General features: G+C 45.8%; 1 long non-coding RNA gene across 1 annotated transcript; it reads right to left on the bottom strand.

Moving 5' to 3' along the window:
- Positions 1–1,636: 1,636 nt before the first annotated feature.
- On the bottom strand, positions 1,637–7,050 carry LOC133077329 (uncharacterized). The gene is made up of 3 exons (XR_009697699.1): positions 6,837–7,050; positions 2,704–2,799; positions 1,637–2,492 (listed from the first exon to the last, which is right to left on the bottom strand). It is a non-coding gene; the product is annotated as an uncharacterized LOC133077329 (long non-coding RNA).
- Positions 7,051–18,869: the final 11,819 nt, after the last annotated feature.

Genomic DNA, 18,869 nt, shown 5'->3' with positions numbered 1-18,869 from the left:
ATTCTGTACCTTAGTATAAGACAAGATAAAGGTGGCCTCTTAAATCAGCAGAGAAAGATAGTATAAGGGATAGTGAGACAACTGGGCATCTTCCTAAGCATACCTTACTTCATACACTATCATAAACTCAAAATGGATAAAATACTTAATAGTAAAATTGTAAACCATAATAGCACCAGAAGAAGATATGGAGTAAGCTGGCTTATTTAACTACGGTTCAAAATCCAAGGTTCATAAAATAATCAATTGATAAATGTTACTATATAAAATCTTTTAAAATTTCTACATAGCAAAACAAAAACCCTTAGCAAAATCAAAAGACAAAATAAAACAAAACAAAAAACAAAAAACAAACCCAAACTGGGCAAAATATTTGCAACTTATGTTGTAGACTAAGCTTTTAATTTTTTAAAAAAGTAAAGAGCTCTGAAATAAACAAGAAAAAGACTAAAACCCCCCAAATGGGTAAAAGATACGAATAGAAAGTTCATAGTAAAAAACATAAATGGTTTTTGTTTTGGTTTGGTTTTTGGTTTTTGGTTTTTGGTTTTTTTGTCTGTGCAGCATGCAGAATATTAATTCCCGGACCAGGGAAAGAGCCCTCACCCCCTGCAGTGGAAGCACAGAGTCTTAACAACTGGGCCACTAGGGAAGTCCCTAAATGGCTTTTAAAAATATTAAAAAGATGTAGAGCTTGACACAAAATAAAAGATAATTAAATTAAAATAATACTGAGACACTATTTTCACCTGTCAGATTTACTTAAAAATTTAAATATTTATAATACATTCTATTAGTGAGATTGGATGGAAACTGGTTCATTGCTGGTGAGTGTGTAAATTGGCACAAACTTTATGAAGGGCTATTTGGCAATACTAGCAAAGTTATAAAAGCATGTACCCTTTGAACCGACAATCCCACTTCCGAGAATTCATCCAACTGATAAACTCACTCAGTTACTATGTGACATGTATTACTGCAGCATTATTTACAGTAAAAATTTGGAAATGTACCTGATATCTATCAAGTGAAGACTAATCAAATACTCTAGTTATCCATTCGATAGAATTTATGCAATGTCAAAAAGAACAAGGACTTTTTTTTAATGTTTTATAAAGAAAGAGCTTCAGGATATATTGTTACTTGAAATAAACAAGGTCTAAGGTGATATATACAATATGCTAACTTCTGCCTAGTAGAAGTGGGGTGATAAACATATATGTTCAGATATGAGAGTGTTTTCTCTAGGAAACTAGGAAAGACTTGCACAAAGGTAACAAAACTGGTTGTTACGGTGGAGGGGAGGGAACTCAATGGTTGGGACAGGAGCGGGAATAAGAAATTTTCATCTGTACCTTTTTATATTGCTTATTTTGTTAAGCTATTAAAATTTATTCCCTATTCAAAGTTACTTAACATGAAAACATTTGCGAAATTAGCACAAAGGCAATACAAAGAAGAAGGGGTGCAGGTGAGGGGGAGCGACGTCTCCTATGCTCCCACGAAGAGCCTGCTTTGGCCCCCCAGATGCTTGGCCCACAGGCGAGAAGCTGGTGGAGAGAACACAGGTATTAACCCTCCCAGTTCTGCTGGAATAAGCAACATGCACCATCCAGGCAGCCCTGAGTCAGCATCTGGCCCTGCCTCTGCATGCAGAGAAATGACTTTCAAAGGTGAGTCCATGGAGGACGTGCTTCTGGCCCAAGCGGAACTGTCTGGGACAAAACACAGGCATTTCCCAACCCCTGGAAGAACCACCCCATTGTCTGGTGAAAGCCAAGGCTGTGTCCCAGAGTCAAAGCCAAATGGAGACCAAGAGGTTGCCTGGGTAACTCTGTGAGGCCCGAGGAAAAGAGAGCTTCTGTAATGGTCTAGTTGGAGGGTCCACTCCTTTGCCCCATGGGAACACAGTGTGGCTGAAAGGAAGATTCCAGCTGTGCCACTTAACAATTCAGTACACTTCTGGCAAGTCACTTAAACTCTCAGAAACTCGATTTCCTAATCTGTAAAATGGGTATCCTCTTGCCTCGCTGCAGAGTTGTTGGGGGGATCAGAAACAATGTGTGTGAAATGCTTAGTCTTCTGTGCTCAGTTCTGGATAACTTAACACAGCATCCATGTATCAATGTATCTTTCACTTCCAGCTCTGCCTGGAGAAGGCCTTCACCAAGGGAAGGTCTCTGAGCTACTACCTAGCTATTACCTAGCTTCATGAGGTTTAACCAGATGATAGGAAGGGACTAACCCAGGGATGGAAAATACCCCGACATGTGTATATGGTCACATTTCTACCCTATGCCCAGGGCAGACATCACTAGTTGACATGAAGGGCAGACATCACTAGTTGCTATGACGGGAGAATTCTTAACTCAGTGCACTCCAGGCAGCCGTTTCTCATCCACCGCCATGCAGGAGAGGTGAAATCCATTTATCCATTCTAGACAGATCTCCGAAGTCCCGTTACAATCTTGCTATCTCTGATATCTCAGATTCTATCAGAAATTAAAATATAAAATAATTTAAATATTTAATTAAAAAATGAAAAGATATTGCCACTTCCAAATTACTTAACATTTAATTCACATTCAAACATTTCTCTTTGGTGTGATGTGGACCAGGGCAGGGAGCAGAGCTTTCCTGCAAGGCACTGCTGCACCTGGACGTGCTGTCACTTGGCCTGAGCTCTGCCCCTGTCTGGCTCACCTGTGGTCAGAAGATCACGTAGGACAGATACACATCCTTCTCCACTTGCGCTCTTGAAATAAATTCTGTGTCCTCTAGGGGCCCACTATTGTGGCCCTGAGGGGGTGGGTAAGGGAAGGAACAGAGAATATTTATTAAGTACCTACTGTTTGACAGAAAATTGTATTTTATATCTTAGCAACATTTTGAGGTAGGTATTACTATCCCCATTGCACACGTGACAAAATCAAGGCTCAACGAGTTAAAATGGCTTCTTCCCCAAGGTTCCAGGGCAGGTAAACCAAGTGAATGAATTTCCCACCTGTTTAAATAACAGATACGAGACAGGACAAACCCTTCCAAACTAAAACTGTCTGAGCCAGACTTCTTTTTGTCCCTATAACTTAAAGTATTGGACAGTTTGGGGGCATAGAGTGGTAAAAATTTTTTATTTGAATGCACATGGTTTCATGGTTAGAGGTTGTGGTGTTCTGATTCCTGCGGTGTGGGGGAACAGTCAGCCCAGTTCCCCCTAGGCCCACCCACATTTCCAGAGAATTCTCTGAGCTGGCAAAGGCTGGAAAGTCAAGGGAATTCCCCCAGGTGCCTTTTCCTGCCTGGCAGCTCTCTGCCCCCTTTGATGAAGGCTCAGCCAAGAGCCCTGGGCTGTCCCATGGTCCAGGCCAGGCTGACTCATGGTCACCTATGACAGAAAGGAAAGCATCATCATTATCATCATTATCTGACAAAAGCTGATCCTGTGTCCATGCTGGGGCCTGGGTGCTCAGGGCAGGATCTCTACAGGAATATTCCACTGCCTGGACCTCACAGTGAGCTGTGTGCTAAGTACTTTATATGATATATCTCACTTAATCTGCACACCAACCTTATGGGGTAGAAGTTATTACTAACCCTGAACTGAGATTCTAGAAGGTAGAGTAACTGGTACAAGGTGATCCTTTAGAAAGTACATCTAAATCTATAGCCTTAGCTTTTGACTAATTCTCCATGTGGCCTCTCTGCTAAATAGGTTTCTCTACTAGAGACTTGGAATAGTTTTGTCTAATTCTGAGTAATAGAAAAAAAAAAACCCCAAATAACAGTAGTTTAAGCAATATAGAAATTTAATTCTCTCTCATGTCCAAGGTGTCCAGAGGAGCTGTTCAGGGCTGGTATGGTGCCCCATGATATCAATAACCCAGGTTCCTTCTCTCATGTTCTATGCTACATTTCATTCCTAAGGTTACTTCACGGTCCACCATGGCTGCTGGAGCTCCAGCCATTGCATTTCATTCTTGCCATCATTAAGGAGGAAGCAAATTAATTTGTGCATGCTTTCTCCCTTTAAACATATTCCTTAGATTTCAACTACTTCTACTTAAAACTTAGTATTGCTCCAAACTTAGTCACATACAAGAGAAATGGAAATATATTTATTTTGGATGGTTTTGTGTTAAAAACTGGTGTTCTAGGATGGAGAGAGATGAAGAGAATGGATAGAACCCATTCTCTCTGGAGTGGAATGGGGCAGAACAAGCAAACAAGCTTGGGCTAGGAATTAATTTATTCACTGTTCATTCATTCTTCAAACAAATATGCACAAATACGTCCAAAAGGCTTACTTTCTGCTCATTTGGTTTTCCATCCAGGGGATTCGGGGTGACTGAGGCAGACCGCATCCCTGCCCTATAGGCTCACAGTCCAGTTGGGTGTCCTAGCTACGACTTTTGAGCCAGTTTTATGGCTTCAGTAAACCACATCCCTTCTCTGATTCTCAGTCGATCCTCGGCTATAGAATTCTTGAATCCTGTAGCTCATATAAACCTCCCAGTTAGAATATTTTCTGACGTGATGTCTCTGAGACGTGGGAAAAGGTAGGACCACAAAGAACCTGGCTTCCATTTTCCATTTTCACCCACTTGCAGGGTTATTGTTTGAGTTGAATGGGTCCTGAGGGGAAGCACCCAGCAGGGTGTCTGGTGGAGAGCAGGGACTTTTCTTCTGTTTACATGTCTGTCGCTCTGCTGCAGGGGAAGAGAGGTTCCATGGCCTTGTAAGGAGGTCCTCTTGGAGCCTGAGAACTCCCAGGGAACGTGGGGTACCAGGCTTTGGAGAGCTGTGGTGAGGGGGCTTGCAGGACACCAGCCATCAGTCCCTCACACTGCCTCCTGGTGCCCCCTACTTTGGGACTCCTCCAGCCTCAGGTTAGGGGACCTCTGTGGCTCCGTCATCCACAGTGGCAATTCTCTGTAAGGGGCAGTACTTGGCCCAAGCACATGGATTCTGGAGCTGCCTGCCTAGGTTCAAATCCTGACTCTGCCACTGTGGCCCCCAAAATTCATGTGGTGAAGTCCTAGCCTCCAGGACTTCAACATGGGACTGTATTTGGAGACAGGGTCTTTAAAGAGGTAATTAAGTTAAAATGAGGTTATTAGGGTGGACCCTAATCCAATATGATTGGTGTCCTTAAAAGAAGAGACATGTATATGTATGGCTGAGTCCCTTTGCTGTGCACTTGAAACTGTCACAACATTGTTTATTGGCTATATTCCAATACAAAATAAAAAAATAAAAATAAAAATGAATAAGATAAAAAAAAAAAGAAGAGAAGATTAGGACAAGGAGATACACAAATGGAAGACCATGTAAGGACACAGGGAGAAGACAGCCATCTCTAAGCCAAGGAGAGAAGACTTAAGAAATCAATCCTACCACACCTTGATCTTAGACTTTCAACCTCCAGGACTGAGAAAATACATTTCTGCTGCTTAGGCCTCCCAGTCTGTGTTCCTTTGCCATGGCAGCCCTAGCAAACTAATACAAGCGGTGTGACATCTTTTCACATAAATTCTGTGTCCATTTCCCTCATTTATAAAATTGGGGTTACAATAGGATCTCCCTCATAAGAATGTTTTGAGGCTTTAAACACAGAATATATTTAGAACAGGGCCTGACACAGAATTAGCACTCAGTAAGTAAATCTATAATTATGATGATGATTACCTGTCCCCCTGCCCCACCAGATTTCCAGGGCAGAGATCCCCTACCCATTTCCCAATGTCTAGCACTCAGTGGAATACAGAATACTCTCCTCCTAGAAGGGAATAGTGTTGGACAAATGGGTGAATGAATGAATGCCCTTTCAAATGCTTCTTGGAAGAAGGCAGGACTAAAATTGTTTTCAGTTGTTCTCTCTCTATTATCTAGACGGAAATGCTTAAAAACAAAGTCAGTGCCCAAGTGTCAAAATGGGGGATTTCTGTATTTGGGGGAAAGGAGAGGCAGTGACACTCAGTCACCGCTGCCCAGCAGGTGACCTTTACCAGACATACCTGGGCCTGGGCCAGAGGCTTACCTGCATCTTGTGAGGCTGACGCAGAGTGCATGGGGGATGTGACCAACGAGCAGGACATGACCAAGCATGCGAGCAGGGTGAGGATGTCAGAGAAACAGGCGAGACACCCTTCCAGCTGGGCTGCCTGTTAGCACAGCGGCCGGCACCTGCCCTGGGCAGACACAAGGGCCTGTCCTCTCCAAATGCCCTGCATCCATCTTTCTCCTTCTTTTTTGCGTATTGAGTTTCGACCCCCCCCCCCCGCCCGCCAGACCCTCCCCATTTTCTGGTCGCTGATCTCTCTGCCCTTTTACCTGTAATCCCAAAGCCAGTTCTGTGAACCTAAGAAAGCAATGGGGAAATCTTGGATTCCTACAGAGAGCAATTCTGCCTCTTAAATACCTATGATTCTGCCCAGAGTTGGAGGCTGTAGTTGGCAGAAATTTCTGGGAGATAATGAGATTTAAATACAATTATATCAGACATTAAAGCCAGCCACCCCAAGCCAGCCTGCCATCCGGCAATGCATGCATCCTTCCATCAACGTTTATTAAGTGTCTTCTCTGTGCCAGCCAGGCTCTGGATGTTGGGGACACACTGGTCACCAGGAGAGTTTTCTCAAAAAGCTAGCCCCACAAAAGGAGAGACAGCCCTGCAAACAAAACATTCAGGCTTCATTGCAATGTTGCCATCACAGAAAACCTCCTTTAGGGGTGCCATGGGGGGACATGGCAATGGCGACCTTCCGGATGGCATCCCGGAAGGTCTGAGAAGGAGGAACCCACAGATGTGTCTCAGAGAACAAAATGACCACAAATACCTTCGCAGGCCAGGTAGAGACTGTTTGTATGAACGCTTCCTCCTCGTAAATTTTAATTGTCTCCCATGCTTCTTCTAAGCCTCTTCTTCCATGTTGATAGTTGGAAATTATTAAAACTGTCCCTGAAAAGGGCGGAGGGCTTCACCTGCCATCAGGCAGAGTAGAGAAAGTTGTTTCCCAGGGAATTGTCCAGATCAGCGGCGCCCAGTAGAACTTCCTGTTATGATGGAAACACTTGCTGTCTGGTGCAGCAGCCACTGGGTCACGTGGGGCTATCATAAGCCCTTGAAATGTAGCTAATCTTTCACTTCATTTCATTGCAATTAATTTTAAAATAGCCACACATGGCTACTGGCTATTATATTAGAAAGCGCAGGGCTGGGCATCAAGGAAGCTGCCTCCTCAGACCTGCATCCACCCTGTTTCCTAAGGCACACTCTCTCCAGGAGCGCTTCATGCCCTGGTGCTGTGTCTCCTGCGGGGATGCGGGCACCCGGCTGCAGGTGTGGTGTTGACATCTCTGGCCGCACACTCAGGCGCACAGGAAAAGTCCATTTCCTTATTTTCTTTTTTTTTTTTTTAAATTTTATTTATATAAGCACATATATCTTTTTTTTTTTTTAAGGGACGTGGTTATTTTAATTAATTAATTAATTTATTTTTGGCTGTGTTGGGTCTTCGTTTCTGTGCGAGGGCTTTCTCTAGTTGCGGCAAGTGGGGGCCACTCTTCATCGCGGTGCGCGGGCCTCTCACTATCGTGGCCTCTCTTGTTGTGGAGCACAGGCTCCAGACGCGCAGGCTCAGTAGTTGTGGCTCACAGGCCCAGTTGCTCCGCGGCACGTGGGATCCTCCCAGACCAGGGCTCGAACCCACGTCCCCTGCATTAGCAGGCAGATTCTCAACCACTGCGCCACCAGGGAAGCCCTCCTTATTTTCTTTAAGTCAGATAAAACCTGACTGGCAGTTGCCTTTTTGCCAGCTCCGGGGGAAGTTCAGTCTCAGCCCTGAGTGGGCACCCAGCTCTCCCACACCTGTGCCACAGCAAGGTTCCAGGGCTGGGTTATGCAGCAGCCAGACACTGGGTAACCCAAGCTTCCTTCCGGCAGGGGATGCCTCCTGGGCACCAGGACCCTCTGGAGAGGGTGGGTTGAGGATACTGCGGCCCCTCCCCCTCCTTAAGACATGGGGTCAAAGGTCCCGGCTGCTAATAGAACCCTAGACTCTGCCTGCACCCCAGACAGAGAGATCTTCCCCCTCTACCTTCTAGCTTCTCTCCTTCCCTTCTGGTATTCTTAGCCAGAATCAAAATTTTACTCGCTTCAGGCTTTACCAAAAAAAAACCAGCAGGGGTTGTGTCTTGCTTTGAGCCCAGTAACCCCAACTCTGGGTCAAGAAGGCACAAAATGGCCAGGTTTTGTTCCCTAGAACCCTACTGAAAAAACTTTAAAAGAACCCCACTGTTTAATATTGCAATTAATTACACTTCTTCATAAAACTGTGATGCCCCACAAGGAGAAGAAAGCGAGAGGCCAGGAAAAGACATTCACAGCACAGGGAACAGCACGTGCAAAGGGACAGAGGCCCTTAAGCTCCGCGGCAACCAGATTCCAGTGGGGCAGCCTCAGGGTAGTTCATCTGAATGGTGGCAGCTCACTGAGTGTCTGCTATGTGATTATTCCCGCCAATCCTCGCGACTTAGATGTCGTCGTGCCCATTTCAAAGATGAGGAAACTGAGGTTCCAAGAGGTCAGACGATTTGGCCAAGGTCTCCCAGGGTCTAAACCCAGGTCTCACGGACTAGAAGCTTCAGGTCCTGCAGTCAGCCTGGGAACGGACGAGGTAGGCGAGGAGCAAGGCGGAAGGTGAGACAGCAGTTTGCCTTGGGAACGGGGTGTCCCAGTGGGGAGAGGCCCAGCCCTCAGCCAGGGGGCGCGTCAAGGGAGACGGCCTAAAATCTGAATCACCCAGGTGATGCCAGAAACCGCTGGCCCGTCGGTGAGTGTGCCCACCTTCCCCAGCTTCTATTAATAATCAGCCACAGGAAGCCACCCACGGTTATGCACTTAATGATTAAACACGTTGTCACCCCTTCCCAGAGTGCAGCCCTACTGCCCCGGAGCAGGCAGGAGTGACATCACCGGCAAAACCCTCCCTCCCTTTGAGAAGAGGTGGTGTTGGCTGGGATTGTGGGAAGACTGGATTCAGAGTCACAGGGCCTGGGGCCCGATGTACTCTCTCTGATTGTCAGGTCCTCCATCTACAGAGAGAAAGTGTTGGCTCCAAGCATCTCCCCACCAACATTACATACAAGAGTGTTTGTAGAGCCTCTTGCATTTAGAAGGCACTTGGTGGTTTAAGAGAAAGAATGTGGGTTCGGGGACCCTCCAGACGCAGTGGTTAGGGACAAATTTGGGAGCCAGACCGCCTGGGTTTGAATCCCAGCTCTACTATGTACTAGCTGGGCCGTCTTCGGCAAATTACTTAATTTTTTCTGCCTTGGTGTTTCCATTTATGAAGTAGAGATGACAAAAATGGTACCCTAAGTCTTAGAGATGTGGTGAAGATTATGATTATCACATGCAAATGATTTATAACAGTCCCCAGTACCTTGTGCTTAACAGGTATCAGCTATTCACCTTAGCCATGAATCCTTGGCCCAGGATTTTATCTGTTTGAGGCTCAGCTTCCCCATCTGCAAAATGGAGACAACCCCTACTCTGAGGTTAGACTGCTAATTGTAGGAGATGATGTATGTAAAGACCCTGGTGTAGAATTGACATTTAGTCACCGAAAGCCCCTTCCCCTCATTTTTTTCCTTCTAAGAATCATCAGGTTAGACATTCTGAGTTTCCATCAGGGAGAGCCTTCTGGACAGGTGTGAAGCAGTCTCTCCATCAGCTTGGATGTGGCACCAAGCAGCAATGGTACCACTGCAGGAGAAGAGTGACATTCTCCAAGAAGATTCCCAGATCGAGACATAATATTTCCCAGATGCCACTTAAGAGTGATGGTCATTCCGTGTACTGGAAAGAGTTGCTGATGGTGCCAGGCCCTCCAGAGACAGCAGGTTCTTGGGAATCAGCCACACTGGTTAGTCTTCCTAGCTGTGTGTCCTTGGGCAAGTCACCTCCCCTCTCTGAGCCTCAGTTTCCTCGAGTGTAAAATGGGGATTATAATACTTGCTTTGCAGTTTGCTGTAAAAACTAGAAATAAAATGCGTAGTGTCTAATGCGGTACCTGGTATATAATAGGTGTTCAATAAGTAGTCTCTAAAAAAAAAAAATAGAGTTCAAATTCTTTTCCACTTTGATTGTTCTCTCACTTGCTGATTGATTTGGTTGTTCTCTCCTCTTGTCTGCCGAGGATCATGAGGCTCAGAGATGGGGGTGGCAGCCTGGCTCTCACAGCTCTTTGTTAGAGCCAAAGACTTTGTCTAAAGTAATCATACAGAGTTTGGCTTCAAGCCTGGGAGCTGAAAAATGGCTCTGGACGTGGGGTAAGAGAGAGGAGGGGTGAGATGGGATTTTTATTTCTTAGGGATGAATACAGAGATGGGACAAACTCTTGAGATGACATGTCTTAATAATAGGACCTCTCACTTCTAATTCTGGGAGGCCAAGTATAAATACATAAAATAAATGACATCATTCGGCCTCATCAGCAAACAAAGATGTGCAAATGCGTTGAGACAATGAGGTGCCAGCTTTCACCTATCAGATGGGCAAACAGTCCCGGGGCGGGGATGTGCCCATGCACGACTGCTGGGACCCCACCTCACACTGCCTATCGGAAGGTGGTTTGCAACACTGTATCAAAAGCCTTGAAAAAATATATATAAAATACATATTTTATATATATAATAATTATTTATATAATATATAAAATATATATTATAATTATATACATATATACACACACACACATATACATATATATACATATATATATATATATGTATATATATACCCGTTGGCCCAGAGATTTTGCTCTATAGCTTTATACAATGATGGGTTTGGGGAAGCATATACAGGGATAGTCATCCCAGCAGAAAACTGGAAACACCCAAAATGTCCATCAATCTGGGACATGTTTAATGAAGTGTGGTCCATCCATGTAATGGAATAAATACTATGTGTCACTAGGGAGGATCTTATAGCCTCGTGGATGGCGGTGATGGTAGTGGGGAAACAATCCAGGGGGTGGCCATGGTCCCTGTCTTACGCCGGGCGGCTGTCATATTCATGGGTGTTCACTTTATAATTATTCTAGTCTACTGTACACTTACATTTGATGCATTTTCTGTTTTATGATGTTGCATTTTATAAGAAGAAAGTAAAAAGATGTATGTACCGATTTTTTTTTTAATTAATTAATTAATTAATTAATTTTTGGCTGTGTTGGGTCTTCATTTCTGCGCAAGGGCTTTCTCTAGTTGTGGCAAGCGGGGGCCACTCTTCATTGCGGTGCGCGGGCCTCTCACTATCGCGGCCTCTCTTGTTGGGAGCACAGGCTCCAGACGCGCAGGCTCAGTAGTTGTGGCTCACGGGCCTAGTTGCTCCGCGGCATGTGGGATCCTCCCAGACCAGGGCTCGAACCCGTGTCCCCTGCATTGGCAGGCAGATTCTCAACCACTGCACCACCAGGGAAGCCCTGGACCAATTTTTTTAAAATGCAAAGGTGTCTATCATGTATGGCTTTGTAAAAAAAAAGCAGATTATAAACATATTTATCTTTATATATAAAACATATAAAAATATAGTATGATAGCATTTTTAAATGCTGTCATCAAAATATCTATTTGCAATTAAATGTTATCCTACGATTGTAAATATACATTTACCCACACATACCCATAGGAAAATGTCTGGAAGGACAAGCACTAAAATATTAATAGAGATTATTTCTGGGGGGTGGTTTGTTTACTGAATTTTCTGTACTTTTTTTTTGGTTGTATGTATATATGTATTTAGCGCTCCTCTGAATTTTCTAATACTTCTACAGGGGGCGTTAGTTTCTGAAACGTTTTTTGTTTCTTACTATGGAGTAACACCCATTCTATAGCACTCCCTGGTTCATAACAGGCTCAGTCCACTGCCACGGTCCACTGCCACTGGTGCTCACATGCCGAAGGTTAAGTCAGCATCTGCCTGGACAAACATGCATTTGGACTTGATATAAACAAGGGCTTGTTTGTCTGTTGTGGGTGGACTGAGCCACTCAGGCTCCATCCCCCGCCCCCGCCCCGACATGGCTCTGGGGGCTCTGTCCCCTGCTTCCCTGGAAGGCTGGGGGACTGTGGTAGCCACTTTTTCTCCTCTCCGGACACTCCCCGGCTGTCTTCCTCCTCGGAGACAATCTGCTCAGGTCACCGGCTCCCTGTCCAGCAACCATGCAGCCTGCGGGTCACCAGGGCCACCTTCTCAGGCCTAGGCCAAGAGTTGGATTGCTTTGTGCTATCAGCCCAGTCTGGGACTCAGCTTCCTCATCTGTGAAATGGGGCTAAAAGCGCCCACACTGCCCACAGAACAAGTGGCACTTCCCTCTGATAAGTCTGTGCTCTGCACTTGTAGAAAGAATACTAGGTACAAACCTGTCCACCTGCTCAGGTGAACCTGGTTGGTTTTTTTTTATTAATTAATTAATTTATTTATTTATTTATTTTTGGCTGTGTTGGGTCTTTGTTGCTGTGTGCGGGCTTTCTCTAGCTGTGGCGAGCGGGGGCTACTCTTTGTTGAGGTGCGCGGGCTTCTCATTGCGGTGGCTTCTCTTGCTGTGGAGCATGGGCTCTAGGTGCACAGGCTTCAGTAGTTGTGGTCCACAGGCTCAGTAGTTGTGGCTCGTGGGCTCTAGAGCGCAGGCTCAGTAGTTGTGGCGCACGGTCTTAATTGCTCCCCGGCATGTGGGATCTTCCCGGAACAGGGCTCAAACCCGTGTCCCCTGCATTGGCAGGCGGATTCTTAACCACTGCACCACCAGGGAAGCCCCGAACCTGGTTGGGTTTTAAGTAAAGACTTGTTTGTTTTCCCGCCACATCCCTCTGTCCTTTGCTTAGGAACAGGGCAGCTATGCCTTGTCTGCCTTGTACCTTGAAAATGACCTAACTTCTCCTGCTCCAGCCCGCTCTGCCCTGTACATGCTCACGTCTGTCGTCTGGTTCCTTGTAGCTTGCAGGGGGAATGTCTGCACCTTGTTCCTCCGGGTGCATTGCAGAGCCCCCTCCTCTTGCACGTGATCCTGATGGTGGTCAAGGGCACACGTTGCTTGAATGCTTGGGTGGGGTGAAAATTTCTGTCTCTGTCCAGAAAGAGGGAGCCACAGGCCCCCTGCAGAATCAGGGCTGCGCTGAGCTGTGCTTTTGGACGCTCCCAGCAAGCGGTGAAGCTAAGAATCATTCAGGTTTAGCTTCAGAAAGCACTGTGAGGGGGGAAGAAGGCAGTAAACTCCCTTTCCTAATTGTAATAACACTGGGCCTGGCAGGATAATTTTTTGCCGCTAGGTCCAGGAAAGGGGGGTGGTGGTGGCTGAGATTTAATTTAACAAAAGGAATGCAAAGTCATGTGATACTCCTTCTCTAATCTGGCTGGGAAGTAAAATTCATGGTTGCTACCCAAAAAAAATCCTTTTGCATTTCTTGACCTGGTCCCAGGTGATGGTAGGTGGGGAGCTGTCAGCCAGGAGCCCCCAGGGACACCTATCAGACTCTGGTCTAACTTCCTACCAACTAAGACAATCTAAAGTTTTGCCCAGAACATCAGCGAGCACCTGCAGAGATAAGGTAAATGCAGACTCGGAGGCAAAAAGAGCAGATTAAAGTTTAGGAAATGCCAAAGAACCATCGTATCTCCTGAAGCTGGATGATTAGTGGTTGTGTTACTGTACTCAGGTTCAGCTGCTCGTGGCTCAAGAATCCAAAACTGAGAGATAAGTGTTGAGTAAAAGAAAAGATTGCTTTGTTGAGGAAGCCTGCAATTCTGGGGAGGAGGTGGACTCATGTCCCCCTCAAACCAACTCCCCGCTTCCCAGGTTTTGCTCAGAGATTATACAGGGAAAAGAGTAAAAGGGCTACATGCTAAGGAGAGGTTGTAGGGTATGTGATCAGCTCGGGGACATTCTTCTGATGGGTTGGTGGGGAGGTAATTGGGAGTCGGCATCATCAACCTTCCGGTTCCGACCTGTGTGGGTCTACGTGCTTGTGGGCAGCATATGGTTAACTTCTTCCACCTGGCGGGGGTTTCAGTATCTGCAAAACAGCTCAAAGGATATGGCTCAGAATATTATCTATAGCCCTTGAGGAGGAACTAAAAGTCCTTGACTTTGTTTAATGGGTAAACTATTACTATTGGGTCTTGCTGGATTGCTTTCCTTTGCTTTTTCTTGTTTCTCTGATTAAATTTATGCTTTGGCTAAAGTTTTCCTACAGACAAGAGGCAGGTGGAGGACAAGGGTGGCGGGTGACTGTCCTGGGAAGGCCCCATAGTGTCCTGCTTGGTTACAGTAGTTTTAAGTCGACTGTCTGTACATAAGTTCAAATCTTCTTCCTCCTTTCCTCCTTCCTTCTGTTCAATTAGCAAATATTACTTAAGTTTTGCCTGCCCTGTACAAAGTAGTGTGGTCCCAAGACAGAGAATCTGCTGCTCCTTTTTGCAGGGAGCTCTGCCTACAGAGGTACAAGCAAAGCACAGAGGATGAAGGAGCCAGAACGGCTGGGCGGGGCAGGCAGGCAGGTTAGGCTGGAAAGTGCAGTTGGAGGTGGTGGTGGAGACAGACGGTCAAGCCAGGAAGGTGGGTGGAGAGTGAAGGGTCAGCAACTTCAGGATGAGTGGCTGCCAAACATACATGCAGGCTCTTCAAAGCTCCCATGATCTCTCAGAGAAAATAGGGGAAGTTTCCCAGGGTTCTGTCCTCCTCAGAGTTTAGGAGTTCTCTAACGAACTGACCTAAAATTAACTGACAGCCTTCTGATTTACTCTAGAAAGGACCCATCTGAGAACAAAGCCACCTGGAGTAAAACTGATCTGGGAGATACTGAGAGCTAGAGAGACAGAGATCTGGTGACACCAGGCCCTGGATCCAGCCATGCCTGAAGCTAACACTCCTCTGGCTATTACTGCTACATGAGCCCATAAGTATGTCCCCCTTTTATTGCTTAAGCCATTTGAAATTATGTTTATGCCACCTATACACTGACAAGAAAGGAAAACGCACAATGCTCTGGGGGCAGAAGGTGGTAAGAGCATGCTTATCCGTGCCTAGTCTAATGGCTGCCTGCTTCAAATACCCCTTTTTCAGGAGGGTTTTTCTAAAACCTTGAGAGTAGGTGAGATCTCGGGTCATATAGTCTTCTAAGACTCTGTGTTCTTAACAACATTTGTAACAATTCCAATTATAGAGTCATGCCGTTTTCATCTCTTTATTGCTAGCACTTCACATAGCGCCTGATGGATTTTAAATGCTAGACCAACTACGTATTGAATTTTTTTTTAACATCTTTATTGGAGTATAATTGCTTTACAATGGTCAGTTTCTGCTTTATAACAAAGTGAATCAGTTATACATATACATATGTCCCCATATCTCTTCCCTCTTGGGTCTCCCTCCCTCCCACCCTCCCTATCCCACCCCTCTAGGTGGTCACAAAGCACAGAGCTGATCTCCCTGGGCTATGCGGCTGCTTCCCACTAGCTATCTATTTTATGTTTGGCAGTGTATATATGTCCATGCCACTCTCTCACTTTGTCACAGCTTACCCTTCCCCCTCCCCATATCCTCAAGTCCATTCTCTAGTAGGTCTGTGTCTTAATTCCCGTCTTACCCCTAGGTTCTTCATGACCTTTTTTTTTTTCTTAGATTTCATATGTATGTGTTAGCATACTGTATTTGTTTTTCTCTTTCTGACTTACTTCACTCTGTATGACAGATTCTAGGTCCATCCACCTCACTACAAATAACTCAATTTCGTTTCCTTTTATGGCTGAGTAATATTCCATTGTATATATGTGCCACATCTTCTCTATCCATTCATCTGATGATGGACACTTAGGTTGCTTCCATGTCCTGAAGTTTTAAAAAAAGTGAATCTAGTTGGAGAAGAACAAGAGAGGTTTACTGGAGAAGCTGATATTTGCCATAGCCTTGGAGGACGGTGACCCTGTCAGGATGGGCTGTGTTGGGCTGCAGTGACAAACACCAGTCAGGATGGGCTGTGTTGGGCTGCAGTGACAAACACCCTCAGAATGCTAGTGGCACGTGGCAACAGGGTTTATTTCTTCTCCTTGTCACACGTCCACTTTGGTCAGCTGGGGACTCTGCTCTGAGTCTCCTCCTTCCAGGGCCCAGGGGATGGAGCTTCTACCATCTGGAGTAGTCAGTGTGGCTGGGCGAAGAATGACCAGGACAGGAGGTGGATTACAGGCTGGCTGTTAAAGTCCCCATCTGGAAGGGACACAAGTCACTTCCACTCCCTGTTCACTGACAGTGAAAACCATACCTATGTGCCTAATTTCAGGGACGGTGGAAGAGCTGAAATGGGGGTGACCAATCTGGTGGCATCTCAGCTCTCAGCATCTCCCAGATCAGTCTGCTCCACACTAGCTTTGTCCTCAGGCAGGTCCTTTCCAGATTAAATCAGTGTTTTCCCCAGATGAGTGACAACGCCAGAGAAGGGGGTGTAGGAGGGCTTTCTAGAAGGAGAAAAGAGCTTGGCCAAAGGTTCAGAGGTGAAGGCGTGACGGTCTACTCAAGGGAAAGAGGTGAGTAACCCAGTGACTGAAGGACGGAGAGAAAAATGCGGACATGTCGGGGGACATCTCCGTTGACACACGGGGGGAGGGGTGGTGAACTTGGCAGGCAGCGAGAGCAAGAGAAGGTTTAATTAGGCAGGACCTATGATTTAGGTTATTCAAGATGCCAGCCAAGCATGGGATGAAGGGAATGGAGAGGGTAGATGACAGAAGTGGGGCGGCTGGTGGGAAGCCGGGCAAGAACCACTGCAGGATCATCCCAGAGTAGCTTCATCAGGGCTGCCCCGAGCCGGCAGGTAAGTAGGTCTCTCTGCAAATACATGAAAAATATTTGTTAAATACATATTAACCGTGTACTGGGTTGAATCCTGTCACCGCTGCCCCACCCCACCCACCAAATTCATTTCCACCCCTCAGAATGTGACCTCATTTGGAAATACGGTCTTTGCAGAGGTAATCAGTTAGGTTCAGATGAGGTCATGTTGCATTAGGGTGGGCCCCTCAGCCAATATGACTGGTGTCCTCATAAGAAGAGGAGAGATACAGAGACAGAGACACAAGGGAAGAAGGCCATGTGATGACAGAGGCAGAGATCAGAGTGATGCAGCTATGGGCCAGGGAACACCAAAGATTGCCTGCAAGCACCAGGAGCTGGAAGAGGCAGGGAAGGATTCTACCCCGGAGGCTTCAGAGGGAGCAAGGCCCTGCTGACACCGTGATTTTGGACTTCTGGCCTCCAAAACTGTGAAACAATACATTTCTCTTATTTTAAGCCGCCCAGTTTGTGGTAGTTTGTTACAGCATCCCTGACAAACTATTACAAACCAGGAGCAAAGAGACCCTGATTTTTATGGGCCAAAAGTTGTATACCTCTTCATTTCTGTTCAAAGTAAAAGATTCATTACATACCCTGAACATAGGCTAACACCTACCCTCTTTTGGAATTGTTTTCCTTTTGCAGATTTTCCCCATTGCTCACAACCGGACATTATATGTCAAGGATGCTCTCAGAGGACTGGGAGAATGTACATAGGTCCCCAGATAGAGATCCTTCCACTTGGGCTCCTGAAGCAAGTAGAGAGATCCCTTCCCCTCCCAACAAAGTTTCCAAGCAAGGCTGCATAAAGTAAGGAGAGTTCAGGAATAAACATTTGCATTCACTCATTCGACCAATATTTACTGGATTTCTGTATGAATCAGGTACTTTGCAAGATGTCAGGAGAGGTGAGATGAGATGATGATGGTGATGATGATGATAGTGATGGTGATGATGATGAGGATAATGATGGTGATGATTATGAGGATGATGATGATGGTGGTGACTAACATTCTCTCAAGGGCTTTCTATGTGCCAGGCACTGTTCTAGGACTTTTCACAGGTCCTTTACATGTAGTAACTCATATTTCTTACGACAACCCTAGAAATTAACTCTGTCATTATGAGTACATCTTCTCGATGAGGAGGCTGAGGCAGGAAATTATAGAACTTGCCCAGGGGTGGAAAGCTGGTGAGTGGCAGAGATGAGATACAAATGATCTGCAAAGAGATGAAAGTACTGGCTTCTGAGGAGGAGGGGGAAGTAAGAAAGTTGGGGGGTGGGGTGTGGAGGCGGAGAAGGCTACTGTTTTTCCTAACAAGCTTTGTAGAATTGTTAAGCCAGGACTGACCCGTGAGCAACTTGATAAATTAAACACTAAAAAGTTAAAGGAAGGGGAGATGAGAAAGTGGAGACTATGTGGATGGGCATCTATTTACAGAAGTTTGGGGAGGAAGAGGGAGAGGTTAAGGCTACGGTAACGGTAACCTGGGGTAAGAGAGGATTGTTAGGATGGGTCAGTGACTGCCGTGAATGTGTACTTGTTGATTAGAACGACCCACAAGAGAGGGAGATATGGATTCTGGAGAAGCTCGAAGATGGGGGGCGGAGCCCAATACTAGAGCTGGGGGATGCTGGGTTTTCAGGGACACTTTCTCATCTTAACGGGAGGGGAAAATATGGAACTGCAGCAGTGGGCTCATAAAATGTGGTCAGAAGGTCTGACGGCTCCTCTTACCCAGAGGAGACGCAGAGAGAGGCAGGGTAACTGCCCAAGGTACCACAGCTCCTGGGTGTTGAAATCAGGCATTCTTCCCCTGAACTCCAGCTTTCTCTTGGGTCTCTCTCAACCCTGAGTACCCATGAACTCCAAGAAAGAAGGCCGGGAATGAATGATGCCTATGGTCCTTTTAGTTAGAATAGTCTATGAAAAAAATTTTGGTGTTGCTAACTAGAAATTTCCAGGGACATTAGTC

Source organism: Eubalaena glacialis, chromosome 17, assembly GCF_028564815.1.
Source record: "Eubalaena glacialis isolate mEubGla1 chromosome 17, mEubGla1.1.hap2.+ XY, whole genome shotgun sequence".
Classification (NCBI taxonomy): Eukaryota; Metazoa; Chordata; class Mammalia; order Artiodactyla; family Balaenidae; genus Eubalaena; species Eubalaena glacialis.
The sequence above is the reverse complement of the archived record's forward strand: the minus strand, read 5'-3'. Positions and strand labels throughout refer to the sequence as shown.